General features: G+C 41.3%; 1 non-coding gene across 1 annotated transcript; it reads left to right on the forward strand.

The window, feature by feature from the left end:
• Window positions 1–2708: 2708 nt before the first annotated feature.
• On the forward strand, window positions 2709–2822 carry LOC140274202 (U5 spliceosomal RNA). The gene has a single exon (XR_011908176.1). It is a non-coding gene; the product is annotated as a U5 spliceosomal RNA (small nuclear RNA).
• The last annotated feature ends 12039 nt before the right edge of the window (window positions 2823–14861 follow it).

Raw genomic sequence — 14861 nt, forward strand, 5'->3', positions numbered from 1 at the left:
TTAGTAGCCGAACATCTCCGCTCCTGCTATTGATTGTGTACAGTCGGGTATTTTAACCTTTTCTTACCCGCTTTTTACCAACTATGGTTGGACATTCACACCTTCTTACAGCAGAACACCTCCGCTCCCTGTTTTGATTATGTATGGTTTGACATTCGCACCTTCTCTCAACCGCCTTTTACTATGGTCGGCCATTCACAGCTTCCTCTCCACCATACTTGTATGGTGGGATATTCACACCCACTTGCATCCGAAGACCTCCGCCCCCACTTTTGTTGATATTTAGTCGGTCATTCACACCTTACCCGCTTTTGGCAAACTATGGCCTTCTTGCAGCCAAACACCTCTGATCTCGCTTTTGATGATGTAAGGTTGGGCATTCAGACCTTGCTTCACCTGCTTTTCACCAAATATAGTCGGACATTCACACCTTCTTGCAGCCGAACACTTCCGCTTTTAGTGTTCTATGAGGCATTCACATATTTTTTTTCACCGTATTTTATAGATTATGGTTGGAAATTCTCACCCACTCTCATCCGAAGACCTCTCCTCCCGCTTTTGTTAATATATAGTCGGGCATTCGAACCTTTTCTTACCTGCTTTTTACAAATTATGGTCGAACATTCACTCCTACTTGCAGCTGAATACTTCCGCTCCACCTTTTAGGTATGTATGGTTGGCATTTGCACCTCTTTTTATACTGATTGCTGAAGATTAAGTTGTTCTTTCTCAAACTACAAATTTTTTTTAATTGTTGAAACTTGATTTGAAGTGGATAAATAAGGAGGACAAACAGTTTTAAGTCAGGCTGATAGAAGGAATTAATTTTATAGCAAAATCTGTATTTCGTCATATGTCGAGAGATGCTTATTGCTGAAGAAGTTCTTTCTCATTCTACAAAGTACAACGTTGTTTATCGTTGAAACTTGATTAGACATGAATAAATATGAAGGACAAAGCAGTCTTAACTTGGTTTGTGTTAATGAATTCTTTTTATAGGAGAATCCGAATTCGTGCATAACTCATAAAATAGAGCTTATTTTCGGATTCCTGAAGAATGAGTCTGGTTCTTTCTCATAATACAAAGTTTGTTGTTTATTGTTGAAACTTCATCAGAAGTGAGGAAATAAATGAATGCCTATCAACAAATGTGGGATCTAAACTCTAGTGCTTCCTCTAAAATAATTTCCTTTCTCAATTTAGAAATGTGTGTGTGTAAGTCACAACACCCGTGACACCAAAACGGCTTTCTTTTCTCTACACTCTGCACTATGAGCACACACACCAAATCAGAAAGGCTTTTTTCTCTCTTTTCTACATTATGGACTGTGGGGACACAAAACCGCTCTCTCTCTTTTTTTTTTTTTATCGTGTGCCAGGGCGTTGTCTCACGTATTAGATTATGCTTAAGATACGAATGGGTTTATCAGTCACATCAGAATCCATACATACTGATCCTCCCGTAATAAAATGGTCGGATCTTATCAAACACACTTTGTTTCTTGTGACAATCAAGTCAGCGAAACAGCGTATACACGTCAAGACACTGAATCAAGTTTGCCACAAGAACTCATAAGTTTGGCAGTATTGCTCTGCCGTCAGCAATCATACACCCATTTTATTTTCGTGAGACATGTGCAAACACCTGTTCATCTACTGTTCTATCACTATGAATTAGTGATCTATTATCAATAAGGATACTTCTACAACTACTATCAAAGTATGTCCGGACTTCTTATGTTGTCAGTTGCTATATATGAATAAGTGGGTAGCTACTGACAAGCATTAAGCATGTCACACAGCCCAAACATATAACATTTCAGGACACACCACACAGTTAACAACCACAGTGAAGTGTCAAAGCCCAAACATGTAACATTCAACAGGACACTTACACAACACATTCAAATCAAACAGTCAGACAACATACAAGAACATATACCCCAGCCGGCATTGCTCCCTGCCTATTTTCTTACAGCACACTATGTGTGCGCACACCTTTATTCACAAACTCTTCAACTTATACTCTTTTACCGAAGCTGCTACAGCTCGATTGGCCGAATACCCTTTGATCCTATTTCGGTGAATTTGACATCTGCCTTACATATAACAGATTAGCGGTTTAGCAGGTTTAATTTAGTTTGAGTGAAGGAATTCATTTCATAGCAAAATCCGAAATCGTGAAGAACTCATGAAAGTAAGCTTATTCTCGGATTCCTGAAACTTTAGATTTGCTCTTTCTTTTACTGCAAAGTACAACGTTGTTTTTTTTGTTTAAATCTTTCTAGACATGGTGAATATTAAGGACAAAGCAGTTTTCACATAGTTTGAGTGAAGGAATTCATTTTATAGATAAAATCCCAAGAGTCTGCTGAGAAAAGAGAGTGAATGCGAAGTAGACTTTAACACGGCTATGGGAGCGAGCCGAGTGTGGGCTAACCGGGAGAATTGCTTGAAAGAAACGCGACCCCGAATGAGCGGTCAGAACAAAGCCTCAATACGGGATTCTCGTGGTGTTTTTGTTGCTGCCTTGTCTTTTGCACAGAGTAAAAGACAAGATAGCCATCGAATAGGGCCCGATTGTTCCTACTTGGTCAGCCGAGGAGCAAGGGGGGGGGGAGCAAGCGTCTCAACCAAGCAAAGCTCACCATGGGGAAGGTGGCTATGCCAACTAGCCTGATGCCCTGCTCCCGCAGTGACGGATAATCGTACTCTGGTTTCTCTTCATAACGTACAAGTCTTTCGCCTTTTACTAAAGATTTCTGTGGAGAGCAGCACTAATGAGTTGTTTCTATTTTTGGCAGGCTTTACCTTTGCGGGTGAAGCCCTTTCTGTCTGTGCAAAAGAAATCTTCTTACTGTGCAGAGTGACTTCTCTGAGTAGAGTCGCCTTACTTGTTGCGACTGTGCCGATGTTCGAAGCTGGAGTGCAAAGTTGTTGCTTGAATGGTGCTTGCTGGAGCGTGCGGGAGTGCAAAGTTATACCATTTAAAAGGGCTGAAGAGTGCTCAGTGCAGTGGTTGGGCGACACTCTGGCCACGCTTGTACCAAGGTGTTATGTGGGAAGAGCAGAGAAATTGGGCAAACTTTTGGAGAGTGTCCAAATGGCAGGAAATGTAATCTCTGTGGAGAATTAAATCACCTCTTCAGAGATTGCCCTAAATCTTTTGCCAACAAATTAAAGACGGTAAAGCCACAGTCAAGCCAACAAAGAGAAGGACCAAAGGTGGCAGTTGGTGAACAAAGTGAAGAGGTTGACCCAATAAATTCAAACTTCCCGCCAAAAGCTTGGATTGGAAGTGAGGAGCAAAAAGGGGAGGGGCCTGTAGAGGCCTCACCACTCAGTGTTGAAGTCTGTGAGAATTCACAGGCAGAGGGTGGAGCTACGCTAAATGAGGAGGAAGAGCAGACAGGTGAGTCTAGTGAAGATACTCACCTCCCCGAAGGTCAACAGCCGAAGAGGACGGCATCTGAGCCTCTGATTCCCCAGTGGTATCAGAGAAGAGGGGAAGGGTTAGGTCCCTTTCAGACAGTTCTTCAGTGGAAGAACCTAGAGTCTTCCCCTCCGACTCACCAAATGAGGTCTCCTTTTTAACTTCAGCTCTGCAATCAACCCCCAGGGACTCAAAGTTAAATGCAACATTGCGTCAGAGGCCAACACCGAGAGTCCGAAAAGGAAATATAGATCACCCTACTCACTTTTCACCTAAAGAAATGAAGGAAGAGCTAGTTTCCCAAGAAATAACCTGTGTGTAATTTGTTTTGATAACTTAGAAAAATGAAAATGACATACCTACTTTCCTTTATGCTTTTAATGGTTCTCACCTTCTCAACACTAAATGTGAGAAGTGTGAAATCAAAGACAAGAGCCCAGAGTATTTTATCCTTCTTAGACTCCGTAAAATCAGATGTGTTTTTAATACAAGAATGTGGACTACCTTTTTTAAAAAACCATAGACAATGGGAGGAAATGTGGCCCCATTTATCGATATGGAGTGGCTCAAATCAAAATAAAAATGATGGTGTGGCCATTCTAATTAAAAATCTGCATGTTCTGGTGAAAGGTAGCACAGTGGTGAGAGACGGACGGGCACTTTTAGCACACTTGAATTTTATGGGGCAAGACTTTAACCTCTTAAATATTTATGGTTTCAATGGAAAAAATGAAAGGTATGACCTTTTAGAAGATATACAGCTTTACATGCTAGGGCAAGTACCTTTAGTTGTAGGAGGGGATTTTAACTGTATCTTGAGCAGGAAAGATAGAAAAAGAGCAGGGGTAGATTTTAAAGTGGATAAGACTTCGATTTTACTTCAGGGCATATGCAGGGATTTTAAGCTTACTGACTGTTTTAAAACCATGCATCCCAGAGAGGAGGGCTTCACCTGGTTTAGTCATGATGGCACCAGAGCCTCTCGCATTGATTATTTCTTTACTAGAGATTGCCCACCCACTGATGTTAGATTAACCCCTGTTTTCTTTTCAGACCACCTTATGCTCTCCTGCACCCTTTCACCCCCTTCTGGTGTGACGGTAGGAAGTGGTCTGTGGAAACTCAACTGTTCCCTGTTGGAGGATGAAATCATAGTCAGTCAGTACAGGGAATGTTATAAAGAGTGGCAGACCCTTCAAGACCTCTACGAAACACATGCACAATGGTGGGAAATGGTGAAGGAAACGACCCAGACTTTTTTTAAACAGCAAGGTAAACGTAAAAAAAGGAAAGAGAATAGATGTATGATGGGACTACATAAACGCTTACAGCGCTACTTTAAACTAAATCAGTGTGGCATAGACTTTAAAGAAGAAATCAAAGATGTCAAAAAGGAAATGTCACTTTTAGCAGAAATAAAGAGTAAAGGAATTTTTGTAAGAAGCAGGGAGCAGGAAATTGAGGAAGGTGAAAAAGAAAGAAAGTTATAAATAAAAAGGAGTGTATTCAAAATCTAAAAAGAGAAGATGGGTTTTTAACAAAATCCACACAAGAGATGATTGAAACTGTACATACCTTTTATAGTAACATGTACAAAGAGAAACCAGTGCACTTGGAAACATCGGCAGAAATCTTAAAATTCGTTGACAAAACCGTAAAAGAGAATGCACACTTGACACAGAATTTTACTGCTTTAGAGTTAAAAAAATGCCTAACAGGTTTTAAGAGAAGTCGAGCTCCGGGTTTAGACGGGCTTCCTGCAGAATTCTATCTGACCTATTGGGACCTTTTATCATCAGACATTTTAGATGTTTTTAAAGATTTTGAAAAACTCGACCGACTGCCTGACAGTTTTAGAGTGGGAATAGTGACTCTACTTTATAAAAAAAATGATAAGACTGACCTAAAGAATTGGAGGCCCATCACACTTTTAAACTTTGACTGTAAACATTTTAGCAAGGTTTTAGCGACACGGATGTCCTCTGTTTTAGAGGAGGTAATTCACCCAGACCAAGCTTGTGCCATCTCAGGGAGACAACTCACCGACAGCCTCTTACTGATTCGAGACATCATTGATTACGCTAGAGACAGAAACACCCGGCTTGTCATCTTAAATTTAGACTTTGAAAAAGCATTTGATCGGGTCTCGCATCAATATCTCTTTCAGGTGTTGCAGCCATCGAAAAGGGCCCGATTGTTCCTACTTGGTGAGCTTTGCTTGGTTGAGACGCTTGCCCCCCCCCCCTGCTCCTCGGCTGACCAAGTAGAAACAATCTATTCGATGGCTGCCTTGTCTTTTACTCTGTGCAAAAGACAAGGCAGCCACAAACACCACGGGAACACCGTATTGAGGCTTTGTTCTGACCACTCATTCGGTGTCGCGTTTCTTTCAAGCAATTCTCCCGGTTAGCCGACACTCGGCTCGCTCCCATAGCCGTGTTAAAGTCTACTTCGCATTCCCTCTCTTTTCTCTGCAGACTCTTGGGATTTTATCTATAAAATGAATTCCTTCACTCAAACTATGTTAAAACTGCTTTGTCGTTCATATTTACCATGTCTAGAAAGATTTAAACAAAAAAAACAACGTTGTACTTTGCAGTAAAAGAAAGAGCAAATCTAAAGTTTCAGGAATCCGAGAATAAGCTTACTTTCATGAGTGCTTCACGATTTCGGATTTTGCTATAAAATGAATTCCTTCACTCAAACTAAATTAAAACTGCTAAACCGCTAATCTGTTACATGTAAGGCAGATGTCAAATTCACCGAAATAGGATCAAAGGGTATTCGGCCAATCGAGCTGTAGCAGCTTCGGTAAAAGAGTATAAGTTGAAGAGTTTGTGAATAAAGGTGTGCGCACACATAGTGAGCTGTAGGAAAATAGGCAGGGAGCAATGCCGGCTGGGGTATATGTTCTTGTATGTTGTCTGACTGTTTGATTTGAATGTGTTGTGTAAGTGTCCTGTTGAATGTTTGGGCTTTGACACTTCACTGTGGTTGTTAACTGTGTGGTGTGTCCTGAAATGTTATATGTTTGGGCTGTGTGACATGCTTAATGCTTGTCAGTAGCTACCCACTTATTCATATATAGCAACTGACAACATAAGAAGTCTGGACATACTTTGATAGTAGTTGTAGAAGTATCCTTATTGATAATAGATAAACTAATTCATAGTGATAGAACAGTAGATGAACAGGTGCCTGCACGTCTCACGAAAATAAAATGGGTGTATGATTGCTGACGGCAGAGCAATACTGCCAAACTTATGAGTGCTTGTGGCAAACTTGATTCAGTGTCTTGACGTGTATACGCTGTTTCGCTGACTTGATTGTCACAAGAAACAAAGTGTGTTTGATAAGATCCGACCATTTTATTACGGGAGGATCAGTATGTATGGATTCTGATGTGACTGATAAACCCATTCGTATCTTAAGCATAATCTAATACGTGAGACAACGCCCTGGCACACAATCAAAAAAAAAAAGAGAGAGCGTTTTTGTGTCCCCACAGTCCATAATGTAGAAAAGAGAGAAAAAAGCCTTTCTGATTTGGTGTGTGTGCTCATAGTGCAGAGTGTAGAGAAAAGAGAAAAGAAAGCCGTTTTGGTGTCACGGGTGTTGTGACTTACACACACACATTTCTGAATTGAGAAAAGAAATTATTTTAGAGGAAGCAGTAGAGTTTAGATCCCACATTTGTTGATAGGCATTCATTTATTTCTTCACTTCTGATGAAGTTTCAACAATAAACAACAAACTTTGTATTATGAGAAAGAACCAGACTCATTCTTCAGGAATCCGAAAATAAGCACGAATTCGGATTCTCCTATAAAACGAATTAATTAACTCAAACCAAGTTAAGACTGCTTTGTCCTTCATATTTATTCATGTCTAATCAAGTTTCAACGATAAACAACGTTGTACTTTGTAGAATGAGAAAGAACTTCTTCAGCAATAAGCATCTCTCGACATATGACGAAATACAGATTTTGCTATAAAATTAATTTCTTCTATCAGCGTGACTTAAAACTGTTTGTCCTCCTTATTTATCCACTTCAAATCAAGTTTCAACATTTAAAAAAAAATTGTAGTTTGAAAAAGAACAACTTAATCTTCAGCAATCAGTATAAAAAGAGGGTAACAAAAGGTGCAAATGCCAACCATACATCACTAAAAGGTGGAGCGGAAGTATTCAGCGTCAAGTAGGTGTTAATGTTCGACCAAAATTTGTAAAAAGTGGGTAAGAAAAGGTTCGAATGCCCGACTAAATATTAACAAAAGCGGGAGGAGAGGTCTTCGGATGAGCTGTGATTGGCCGACAATAGTAAAAAGCAGGTGAGAAAAGGTGCGAATGTCAAAACATACATGATCAAAACAGGGAGCGGAGGTGTTTGGCTGCGACAAGGTGTGAATGTCTACCCATAATTAATGAAAAACGGGCAACAAGTAGGTTCGAATGCCCAACCATACATCATCAAAAGCAGGAGTGGATGTGTTCGGCTTCAAGAAGGTATGAATGTCCATCAATAATTGCTATAAAACATGAAAGAAAATTTTCGAATATCAAACCGCACATAATCGTAAGCGGGAGAGGAGGTGTTCCGCTGCAAGAAGGTGTGAATATCCACCCATAATTACTGAAAAATGGGTAAGAAAAGGTGCGAATGCCCAACCATACATCATCAAAAGCAGGAGTGGATGTGTTCGGCTACAAGAAGGTTTGAATGTCCGACCATAGTTTGTAAAAAGCGGGTAAGAACAGGTTTGTATGCCCGACTGTACACAATCAAAAGAGGGAGCGGAGTTGTTCAGCTACAAGAAGGTGTGAAAGTCCGACCATGGTTTGTAAAAAGCGGGTAAGAACAGGTTCGTATGCCCGAATATACACCATCAAATGCGGGAGCGGAGGTGTTCGGCTGTGAGTAGGTGTGAATCTCCAACCATAATTGCTGAAAAATGTGTTAGAAAAGGTAAGAATGCCGGTCCATACATCATCAAAAGCGGGAGAGGTGGTGTTCGGCTGCAAGTAGGTGTGAATGTCCAGCCATAATTACTCACAAATGGGTAAGAAAAGGTAGTATTGCCAGACCATACATCATCAAAACAGGGAGCGGAGGTGGTTAAGCTGCAAGAAGGTGTTAATGTCCGACTAAAGTTTGTAAAAAGCGGGTAAGAAAAGGTGCGAATGCCCGACAATGTATGATCAAAAGAGGGAGCGGAGGTTTTCGGCTGAAAGAAGGTCTGAATGTCCAACCATAATTTGTAAAAACCGGGGAAGAAAAGGCTCGAAAGCCCGACTATACACCATCAAAAGCTGGAGCGGAGGTGTTCAGCTGCAAGAAGGTCTGAATGTCCATCAATAATTGCTAGAAAACATGAAAGAGAATTTTCGAATATCAAACCGCACATGATAATAAGCGGGAGAGGAGGTGTTCAGCTGCAAGAAGGTGTGAATGTCCACCCATAATTACTGAAAAATGGGTAAGAAAAGGTGCGAAGTCCCAACCATACATCATCAAATGCACGAGTGGATGTGTTCGGCTACAAGAAGGTTTGAATGTCCGACCATAGTTTGTAAAAAGCGGGTAAGAAAAGGTTCGAATGCCCAAACATACACCATCAAAAGAGGGAGCGGAGGTGTTCCGCTGTAAGAAGGTGTGAATGTCCGACCATAGTTGGTAAAAAGCGGGTAAGAAAAGGTTAAAATACCCGACTGTACACAATCAATAGCGGGAGCGGAGTTGTTCAGCTAAGAGAAGGTGTGAAAGTCCGACCATGGTTTGTAAAAAGCGGGTAAGAAAAGGTTCGTATGCCCGAATATACACTATCAAAACCGGAAGCGTAGGTGTTCGGCTGCAAGAAGGTGTGAACGTCCGACCAAAGTTTGTGAAAAAGCAGTTAAGAAAAGGTTCGAATATCTAACCAAACACAATCAAAAGCGGGAGCAGAGCTGTTCGACTGCAAGTAGGTGTGAATGTCAGAGAATAATTTGCAAAAAGCTGATGATAAAGGGTGAGAAATCCCGACTATACACCATCAAATGCGGTAGCGGAGTTGTTTGGCTGTGAGTAGGTGTGATTCTCCAACCATAATTGCTGAAAAATGTGTTAGAAAAGGTAAGAATGCCGGTCCATACATCATCAAAAGCGGGAGAGGTGGTGTTCGGCTGCAAGTAGGTGTGAATGTCCATCAATAATTGCTTTAAAACATGAAAGGAAAATTTTCGAATATCAAACCTTACATGATCATTAGCGGGAGAGGAGGTGTTCAGCTGCAAGAAGGTGTGAATATCCACCCATAATTACTGAAAAATGGGTAGGAAAAGATGCGAATGTCCAACCATAAATCATCAAAAGCAGGAGTGGAGTTGTTCAGCTACAAGAAGGTATGAAAGTCCAACCATGGTTTGTAAAAAGCGGGTAAGAGAAGGTTCGAATACCCGAATATATACCATCAAAAGCGGAAGCGGAGGTGTTCGGCTGCAAGAAGGTGTGAACGTCCGACCAAAGTTTGTAAAAAGCAGTTAAGAAAAGGTTTGAATATCCAACCGAACATAATCAAAAGCGGGAGCAGAGCTGTTCGACTGCAAGACGGTGTGAACGTCCGACCAAAGTTTGTAAAAAGCAGTTAAGAAAATGTTCGAATATCCAACCAAACATAATCAAAAGCGGGAGCAGAGCTGTTCGACTGCAAGTAGGTGTGAATATCAGATCATAATTTGCAAAAAGCTGTTGAGAAAGGGTGAGAATGCCCGACTATACACTATCAAATGTGGGAGCGGAGTTGTTCGGTGTGATTCTACAACCATAATTGCTGAAAAATGTGTTAGAAAAGGTAAGAATGCCGGACCATATATCACCAAAAGCGGGAGAGGTTGTGTTCGGCTGCAAGTAGGTGTGAATGTCCAGCCATAATTACTCACAAACGGGTAAGAAAAGGTACTATTGCCAGACCATATATGATCAAAACAGGGAGCGGAGGTGGTTCAGATGCAAGAAGGTTTGAATGTCCGACTAAAGTTTGTAAAGAGCGGGTAAGACAAGGTGTGAATTCCCGACAATGTATGATCAAAAGAGGAGTGGAGGTTTTTGGCTGCAAGAAGGTCTGAATGTCCACCCATAATTACTGAAAAATGGGTAAGAAAAGGTGCGAAAGCCCAACCGCACATGATCATAAGTGGATGAGAAGGTGTTCGACTGCAAGTAGGTGTGAATGTAAGATCATAATTTGTAAAAAGCGGGTAAGAAAAGGTAAGAATGCCCAACCATAAATTATCAAAAGCGGCAGCAGAGTTTCGACTGGTATTTATCAATGTCTAGATAGATTTCAACAAAAAACAACGTTGTACTTTTCAGTAAAAGAAAGTGCAAATCAAAAGTTTTAGGAATCCGAGAATAAGCTTATTTTCATGAGTTCTGCACGATTTCGGATTTTATGTATAAAATGAATTCCTTCACGCAAACTAAGTTAACACTGCTTTGTCCTTCATATGTACCCATTTCTACATATATTTCAAGCATAAACTTCCTCATACTACCCTGAATGAGAAAGAGCCACACTTGTGATTAAGCCATACGCCCCTTTTGAGGAGTTCTGCATGGTTTGGGATTTTATCTATAAAATTAATTCCTTCACTCAAACTATGTTAAAACGGCTTTTACCTTCATATTTATCAATGTCTCGATAGATTTAAACAAAAAAACAACGTTGTACTTTGCAGAAAGAGCAAAGAGCAAAACTGAAGGATCAGGAATCCGAGAATAAGCTTATTTTCTTATGGGCAAGTGGGAACTGCTTTGTCCTTCGTATTTATCAATGTGTAGATGGATTTCAACTTCTTCTACTGCAAAGTCCAATGTTTTTCTTTGTTGAAGTCGATCTAGACATTGATGAATATGGAAGGACAAAGCAGTTTTAACTTGGTTTGAGCAAAGCAATTCATTTTATAGCAAAATCCGAAATCGTGCAGAACTCATGAAAGCAGGCTTATACTCGGATTCCTGAAACTTTAGATTTGCTCTTTCTTTTACTGCAAAGTACAACGTTGTTTTTTTGTTTAAATCTTTCTAGACATGGTAAATATGAAGGACAAATCAGTTTTAACATAGTTTGAGTGAAGTAATGCATTTTATAAGCAAAATCCCAAATCATGCAAAACTCACGAAAAGCTTTTTCTCGCTTTTCACTGCTTTTTACAAACTTTGGTCGGACGTTCACACCTTCTTGCATCCGAACACCTCCGCTTCCGCTTTTGATGATGTATATTCGGGCATTCGAACCTTTTATTACCCGCTTTTTACAAACCATTGTTGGACTTTCACACCTTCTTGCAGCCGAACACCACCTCTCCCGCTTTTGATGATGTATGGTCCAGTATTCTTACCTTTTCTAACACATTTTTCAGCAATTATGGTCGGACATTCACACCTACTCACAGCTGGACACCTCCGCTCCCGCTTTTGATCATACAATGTCGGGACATCGCTCCTTGTCTTACCTGCTTTTTACAAACTTTAGTCGAACATTCACACCTTCTTGCAGCTGAACACCTCCGCTCCCGCTTTTGATGATGTATAGTCGGGCTTTCGAGCGTTTTCTTACCCGGTTTTTACAAATTATGGTTGGACATTCAGACCTTGCAGCCGAACACCTCCGCTCTCTCTTTTGATAATACATTGTCGGGCATTCGCACCTTGTCTTACCCGCTTTTTACAAACTATAGTCAGACATTCACACCTTCCAGCTGAACCTCCGCTCCCTGTTTTGATCATGTATGGTCTGGCAATACTACCTTTTCTTCCCCCGTTTGTGAGTAATTATCGCTGGACATTCACACCTACTTGCAGTCGAACAGCTCTGCTCCCGCTTTTGATTATGTTTGGTTGGATATTCGAACCTTTTCTTAACTGCTTTTTACAAACCATGGTCGTACTTTCACACCGTCTTGTAGCCGAACAACTCCGCTCCCGCTATTGATTTTGTACAGTCGGGTATTTTAACCTTTTCTTACCCGCTTTTTACCAACTATGGTCGGACATTCACACCGTCTTACAGCGGAACACCTCCGCTCCCGCTTTTTATGGTGTATAATCGGGCATTTGAACCTTTTCTTACCCGCTATTTACAAACTATGGTAGGACATTCAAACTTTCGTGTATCCGAAAACCTCCGCTCTCTCTTTTGATCATACATTGTCGGACATTCGCACCTTTTCTTACCGGCTTTTTACAAACCATGGTCGGACTGTCACACCTTCTTGTAGCCGAACACATCCGCTCCCGCTATTGATTGTGTACAGTCGGGTATATTAACCTTTTCTTACCCGCTTTTTACCAAGTATGGTTGGACATTCACACCTTCGTACAGCGGAACACCTCCGCTCCCTCTTTTGATGGTGTATGTTCGGGCATTCAAACCTTTTCTTACCCGCTTTTTCCAAACTATGGTCGGCTATTCACAGCTTCCTCTCCACCCACCATACTTGTATGGTGGGATATTCACACCCACTTGCATCCGAAGACCTCCGCCCCAAATTTTGTTGATATTTAGTCGGAGATTCGCACCTTACCCGCTTTTGGCAAACTATGGCCTTCTTGCAGCCAAACAACTCTGATCTTGCTTTTGATGATGTAAGGTTGGGCATTCAGACCTTGCTTCACCTGCTTTTCACCAAATATAGTCGGACATTCACACCTTCTTGCAGCCGAACACTTCCGCTCCACCTTTTAGTGTTCTATCACACCTTTTTTTTCACCGCATTTTATACATTATGGTTGAAAATTTTCAACCACTCTCATCCGAAGACCTCTCCTCCCGCTTTTGTTAATATATTTGAACTTTAGTTTGACATTCAAACCTTCTTGCAGCTGAACCACCTCCGCTCCCTGTTTTGATCATATATGGTCTGGCTACTACCTTTTCTTACCCGTTTGTGAGTAATTATGGCTGGACATTCACACCTACTTGCAGTCGAACACAACCTCTCTCGCTTTTGATGATGTATGGACCGGCATTTTTACCTTTTCTAACACATTTTTCAGCAATTATGGTCGGAGATTCACACCTACTCACAGCCGAACAACTCCGCTCCCGCATTTGATGATGTATAGTCGGGCATTCTCACCCTTTCTCATCAGCTTTTTGCAAATTATGATCTGACATTCACACCTACTTGCAGTCGAACAGCTCTGCTCCCGCTTTTGATTATGTTTGGTTGGATATTCGAACCTTTTCTTAACTTCTTTTTACATATTTTGGTTGGACGTTCACACCTTCTTGTAGCCGAACACTTCCACTCCTGCTTTTGATGATGTATGGTTGGGCATTCACACCTTTTTTTTGCCCATTTTTCAGGAATTATGGGTGGACATTCACACCTTGCAGCTGAACACCTGTCTTACCCGCTTTTTACAAACTTTAGTCAGAAATTCACACCCTGCAGCTGAACCACCTCCACTCCCTGTTTTGATCATGTATGGTTGGGCAATACTACCTTTTCTTACCCATTTGTGAGTAATTATGGCTGGACATTCACACCTACTTGCAGCCGAACACCACCTCTCCGAGCTTTTGATGATGTATTGTCCGGCATTCTAGTCTTTTCTAACACATTTTTCAGCAATTATGGTCGGACATTCACACCTACTCACAGCCGAACACTTCCGCTCCCGCAATTGATTGTGTACAGTCGGGTATGTCAACCTTTTCTTACCTGCTTTTTACCAACTATGGTCGGACATTCACACCGTCTTACAGCGGAACCCCTCCGCTCCCTCTTTTGATCATACATTGTCGCGCATTCGCACCTTGTCTTACCCGCTTTTTATAAACTTTAGTCAGACATTCAGACCTTGCGGCTGAACCACCTCCGCTCCCTGTTTTGATCGTGTGTGGTCTGGCAAAACTACCTTTTCTTACCCGTTTGTGAGTAATTATGGCTGGACATTCACACCTACTTGCAGCCGAACACCACCTCTCCCAGCTTTTGATGATGTATTGTCCGGCATTCTAGTCTTTTATAACACATTTTTCAGCAATTATGGTCGGACATTCACACCTACTCACAGCCGAACAACTCCGCTCCCGCATTTGATGGTGTATAGTCGGGCATTCTCACCCTTTCTCATCAGCTTTTTGCAAATTATGATCTTACATTCACACCTACTTGCAGTCGAACAGCTCTGCTCCCGCTTTTGATTATGTTTGGTTGGATATTCGAACCTTTTCTTAACTGCTTTTTAAAAACTTTGGTCAGACGTTCACACCTTCTTGCAGCTGAAAACCTCCGCTCCCTCTTTTGATCATACATTGTCGGGCATTCGCACTTTGTCTTACCCGCTATTTACAAACTTTAGTAAGAAATTCACACCCTGCAGCTGAACAACCTCCGCTCCCTGTTTTGATCATGTATGGTCTGGCGGGTAAGCGGGTC

This window comes from Leuresthes tenuis, unplaced genomic scaffold (assembly GCF_036924035.1).
Source record: "Leuresthes tenuis unplaced genomic scaffold, fLeuTen1.0.hap1 SCAF_17, whole genome shotgun sequence".
In the NCBI taxonomy this organism is placed as follows: domain Eukaryota; kingdom Metazoa; phylum Chordata; class Actinopteri; order Atheriniformes; family Atherinopsidae; genus Leuresthes; species Leuresthes tenuis.